We start from the raw sequence: 6,609 nt of genomic DNA on the forward strand, positions 1-6,609 counted from the left end.
TTTGTTTTGTCATTTTGAGGTGTTCAGTTTTATTTTGGTTTAGAAAATAAATGTGATTGCTCTCCTCACAAATCAACTCTTTCTTGTTTTTGTTTCATGCTCTCTGTGCCTTGCCCTGGACTTTTATGTCACTTCCTGTCTCCCGTGGTGTTTGTAGTCAGTTTGTAGTCCGTTTGTTCATTGGTTCCCCTTGATCAGTCTCCCCAGGTGTGTCTTATCTTGTTAAGCTTGTTAGCCCCCCTGTGTGTATATATAGCCCTAGTTTTTCCTTTAGTTCCTTGTAAGTTGTTGAATGAAATGGTTGTCTGTTTGCCAGTCATTCTGTTCTTTGTACCCTTTGGTTTTTGCCTTATTGTTTGTTCTAGTTTTTCCACGAAATACCAGCACATAGATCCTTGCCTCTGCCTGTTTTCTGCAGCTTCTCCACAACGTTACAGTTTTTGACTGGCGTGTCTCTTTGACTAGTGCATCTTTGAGCCTATATTTAGTATAAGTAAAATACTTAAGTACTGTTAAAATCAGATACTCTAAGACTTTTACGCAAGTTGTTTTGGAATTGGTGACTTGTAATGTGTAGTGGAGTAATTTTCACTGTAAGGTATATCTGTACTTTTACTCAAGTATGGTTTTTAGGTACTCTTTACACCTCTGTTGTTAAGTCACTGGAATACTCTTGTCTGGAAACATGTACCACCAACTCTCAAATCCTCATGTAAATCATTTTATGAAAGACACGTAGAGATGAAAATGAAATGCAATGACTGAATCTAAACCTGCTTTATCTAACAGTGCATTAGGGAGGATAAGTGACTGCTTAATCAAATAGTTCACCCAAAAATGAAAATGTACTCACCCTCAGACCCCACAATATGTAGATGAGTTTGTTTCTTCATCGAAACAGATTCAGAGAAATGTAGCATTATTTCTCCAATTACATTTCTCCAAATCTATTCTGATGAAGAAACAAACTCATCCACATCTTGTATGGGTGAGTAAATTTTCAGCAAATGTTCATTTTTGGTTGAAAAATTCCTTTAATATACTGTATGCTTGCAAACAGGAAAGCTCTGAAATCCTTTTTGTGCAATGATTAGTATATAATGCAGTACAGAAGCGATAATCATAATTGCCACCTAAACACTTATCACTTACCATGGTTTCTTCGCTTAAGTGCAATAAATGAAACAAATACTGAATAGTAAGTCTTATAAGCAACAGATGGCCTGGATCAAACATTTTATTTCCACAAATCGGAAGGTTACAAATAATTCATGGCACATACACAGTGATGGAACTAGTGCCAGTGAAATTTGTGGCACTAACAGAATCAATTTTCATCAGTAAAACAATCCTTCTCTTCATACTCTTTTCTGTTTCAGAAGGGTTAAGAATATTTCAGGTAAAGATTGGAGGGGATGTGGAGTGTTGAGCGCAGTCAATCATTACTGATGATTTCCAGTCCTCTGAAAGGTTAAAATTAGAACAACTGAACAAATTAATTAAGCACTTCTTAAAATAATTACAAGCAGTGTTGGTGGTCCTGTTCAGCAAAAACACAATAGCGGAAAGACAGAGCAGAGATCACTCTTCGGGAGTGCTTTTGTTTCATCAGCATACCGCTAATAAGAATGCTCTGTAGCCAATCTTAAATGCATCAGTGCTTTTCAGAAGGAGCTAGCTGAGGTCTGCATGCTGGCCAGCTTGAATGTTCATTTGCTATTCTTTAATTGTACATTAATTTTTAACTCACAAAGTCCTTCATTAACATATTAAACCTGACAGATCTACCTGACAGATCTGCCTGACTATCCCCCTGGTCTGTGAAACCAGGCCTTGTGTTCTGCTCAGTGTTGAATAGGCTAATACTTATTTATTTATTTATTTGTATGCATGCTTGAACATTAACATGAGGTTTAATTGTCATTCAGTACAGTACTGTACTATATAAAAAATTGAGATGCATCACAGACACAAATAAAAAGAGTTAACAAGAACTCCTCTTTTTTTCCTTAGAAGACTTGCATGCTCTAGAAATACGATAAGATAACAAATCAATTTCTTTCTTTGTCTTTGACAACAGTTTTTCATAATGAGTCATGCAGTATTCCTTAATTAAACCTTCACCTTGGTCACTTTTTCTCTTATATTTGGTAAGTTCTGGATTTGCTTCAGTATATTTGATCTTCTTTTAACTATAGGGACAAGACTGTCAAAAGACCAACTCAAAGCAAATGAGTGCCCTCTAGTGTGCAGTATCTCCGCTTATGTCCAGTTCTGTGTTATTGACAGCTCAGAATTCACATAAACAGATTGCTTGGAATTCAATTTAGCTGAAGCATGATCCAAGAGCTGCAGAGACGGAGGTAAATGACAATTAAAGACAGCTCTGAGTAAGCTATCTTGGTTACTTTGATTGCTTACAAGGGTCATGAAATGCAGTTTCAGAGTATTATATTATGTTTCTTGACGTTAGTTTATAAACTTTGCGTGTTTTTTGTATTTTATTTTTTGCACTAAAAAGGTCCAGTATTTGCAAAAATATAATGTAATTTATATAATTTTCGCTCTCTGTGAAAACGTCTCTAGGCTACGTATGTAACCATGGTTCCCCGAGGGAACGAGACGCTGCGTCAGTATTGTGTGAAACTTTGTGTTCATTCACAAAACATTTGCTTACTCTCACAAAACGTATGCATTTTCATCCCATCTAATTATTATTATTTTTTTTTACCATTACTTTGTCCATTTTAGGGGCTCCATATGATCTCAAGGGGTTAACGCGGATTTAAAAATTTTTGTTTTTATAGATTTGGGTTTTTGAATGTTCATGATTGCTCATTAAAGGGTTAATGTTAATATAATGAAATAAATATGAGATAAACAAATAATTCACTTAAATATCGTCATTGCATCACGATACGAAAAACCCCCCATCATATTCAACACATAAATGATATATATTAAACATGCACAGAACAATGCATCAGCAATAGATTAATTTACCAGAACCATAGCATGTAAAAAAATAAAATAAATTAATCTATGACTTTCAGCCTTCAATCAGTACTTACCAAATTTGAGGAAACACTTTGCACATGAATAAGGTTATACTGAAGCAGATCATCCTTTAAAGTATTGCAATTGCACATTATGAATAATGACAACATTTCTGCAATAGGATTCAAACAGAGCTGTCCAGCCATTGCATGTAATAACTAAGAGAAAGCATAGGACCAATTACGTGCATGGCTGGACATTAACTGCCCTCCTGCACCGAGATTAAAAACCAATTACAGCGTGTTACGAATAGTAGAGTTCATTTTAACTCTGATTAGTGGTTCCTGACACACTACGGACATTCATATTCACTTATAAAGGTAATTTGGGGAAGATAATACAGACGGACACTCAGAAACCCTCTTAGATTCATAGTGTTGACCTCTGCTAGTTTGTGTTCAGCCTGGGTAAGCAAAGTAAATTACACATCTCTTAGGGGGCTCTCGACCATAACCTTCCTTCGGGTGGAGTAAAATGTCTGAAAATGTGAACGGTGAGCAGCACCTGCCTGTAAAAGTGAGTATAAAATCCCTTATGTACAAACAAATTAAGGCCTCTGAATTCTGAGCCAGTGGGATAAGCACTTTGCAGCCGTGCACTCACTGGTGTCCCATGGACCCTGCAGTTTAAATAGACTTGGTTTAAACAGCTTTAAGTGAGCACTCAGAGGGACCTTACTGGCTGCAGCTACAGTAATAATGGGTTTGGAAAGCTGCGGAAATGAGTGGAACTCACTTCAGTTTAGCATCCACTGCTTAGATTGCCAGTGTTGGAGGATATCGAGTCAAACCAAGCCGAGATTATTAATAAAGCATGTTAAGTTGACCCAAAGTGCTGTAAAAAAGGAAACAAAATAGAATATAAAGAAATAAATAGAATAAAAAATAAAAAAGACATTAATTAACACAAAATATACTGGCACAAAGTATACTGTAAAAATGTTTGCAATGTTAATAGAAAAAATGATACTAAATGTTATTATACAGTATTATTATTAATATACAGTATAGTGCTTTATACAATACTGGTTGTGTCAAAGCAGCTTTACACTGTTTTTTAACTGTTTTAACATACAGTATGGTAGGTTTAGATGGACAAAAATGTAGTTTCATGGTCAAGTACTACAGAAATGATGGGTTTTGGAAGTAAAATAACCACATAATGTATGGTTAAAACTGATACTACATTCAACAAGGTAATAGTCAAGTCAAGTCAAGTCACCTTTATTTGTACAGTATAGTGCTTTATACAATACTGGTTGTGTCAAAGCAGCTTTACAGTGTTAAACAGGAAATTAGTTTGTCAATAATGCAAGAAGATAATAACAGAGTCATTTTTCCAGCTAAAGTCAGTTCACTGATGATTCAGTGATGACTCGTGTCATCATCCAGTTCAGCTCTCTTGTGTCCCCAACTAAGCAAGCCAAAGGCAACAGTGGCAAGGAACCAAAACTGCATTGGTGACAGAAATGGAGAAAAAACCTTGGGAGAAACCAGGCTCCGGTTCCGGTTGACCTAATTCATGCAGCCTAACAATCCTTTAACGGATTTGAATTATAGAAATGCAATAGTGTATTATGTGTATGCCAGGTTAAAGAGATGGGTCTTTAATCTAGATTTAAACTGACAGAGTGTGTCTTCCTCCCAAACAATGCTAGGAAGACTGTTCCAGAGTTTGGGCGCTAAATAGGAAAAGGATCTGCCGCCCGCAGTTGATTTTTATTTTCTAGGTATTATCAAATGGCCAGAGTTTTGAGATCGCAGCGGACGTGAAGGACTATAATGTGATATGAGCTCGCTCAAGTATTGAGGAGATAAATCATTCAGGGTTTTGTAAGCAATTAGCAAGATTTTAACTGCAACTGACATTGCTCTCACACTCTCGCACCACACGTCCTATTATCCAAGTTATATTCCCTCATACATTATATTCCCTGCATCCCTCATATAAATGCTGGATTCACTTTCGAAATTACAGTTACTGACATACTGTAGTGATAAGAAATTGACCAAAGAAAAATATAATTAGTCAAAATTGGCGTGTATTATGCAATGTAAATGCAGAGTAATAGATTAATTGAAAAATATAAAAATTAGCTGTGCATTGCTATTCTGGTTGTGGTGAAAAGCTATTAGTTTTGCAGCACTGCAACAGTTTGGGATGTCCCAAGCCGATCTCAAGGATTGGGATCATGGCCGATCAAGCATTTTCTTTTTTTTAACTGATAGCTTTAATCGATTACTTTTCTTTTTTGACAATTAATCAATTGTTGATTAATCATTAGCATCCCTAATACATACATCATACATTACTTTTACTATCTGCACAACTCTGTATACACTGGATTGATTTTAATAACTTTAATGTACTTGAAGTGTGCACCAAACATACATTCCTATTGGAATATACGAGATGGGGACTAGGGCTGTATGCCCCACTATGTTATGATCTGCAGTGTCACTTGCTCCCTTTTATGCATCAGCTGCAGTTGTTAAAAACAATATAAATGATTAAAAAGCACTAGCTTGTCATTAACTTAAGTACATAAATAGAACAGAGATATGTATGAACAATCATGAATTAAAAATGTTTAGTCACTTTTTGTATTTGTACTGCATTTGTAGCTATTTCATGCCATTTAAGTACTTTAAAGCTGTACTAGCAACCGGAAAAAAATAATTAGCTGGTCAACAACAACAAGTAACAGCTATGGAAAAAAAGCAATATACTATTCACATTTCTGTATAAATGTGTAATATTAAAAATAATCAGCTGTAATTTGCCAATTAAATTAAAATGGGAAAATAAACCACCAATGTGGTGGTGTGTACACTGAATGATTACCGTGAATGAATACAGTTGTATTTACATGGTAGGCCAAGTTCAACAATACCACAGTGCTACCATGTTACACACACACACACACACACACACACACACAGGAAACAGGAAAAGTGCTTTCATGTACTTTTAATATTTTGGTACAGTATGGGTGGTTAAAATCAAACACTATTAATCACTTAAAATAGTGAATTAGATAAAGTGATGTGACCCATACTCGGAATTTGTGCTCTGCATTTAACCCATCCAAGTGCACACTCACACACAAGAACACACACACACACACCCGGAGCAGTGGGCAGCCATTTTTTGCTGCGGTACCCCTGGAAGCAGTGGGGGGTTTGGTGCCTTGCTCAAGGGTCCTTGCTCAAAGGTGGTTATTGAAGGTGGAAGAGAGCGCTGTACATTCTCTAACCATTAGGCCACGACTGCCCCCATAAAATACATAAAATAAATAAATAGGTAGATTAATTCAGATTAAGATTAAGATTAATAGATGTTAAAATTAAAGTAGATGTTACTTAAAAGCTATAGGATATAAAATTAGCATATCTATCTATCTATCTATCTATCTATCTGACAGGGATGTCAACTCTCATGTCAACTCTCAGGGTTGTTGTATTTAGTGGCGATGCGCTCCTGCCAGTGCACAGATGGGGGGCGCGCGCGCGCACGGCATTTGATTGGGGGGGGGTGGGGGCGCGGCACGGG

The sequence above is a fragment of the Sinocyclocheilus rhinocerous genome, unplaced genomic scaffold, assembly GCF_001515625.1.
Source record: "Sinocyclocheilus rhinocerous isolate Xijiao unplaced genomic scaffold, SAMN03320098_v1.1 scaffold263, whole genome shotgun sequence".
In the NCBI taxonomy this organism is placed as follows: Eukaryota; Metazoa; Chordata; class Actinopteri; order Cypriniformes; family Cyprinidae; genus Sinocyclocheilus; species Sinocyclocheilus rhinocerous.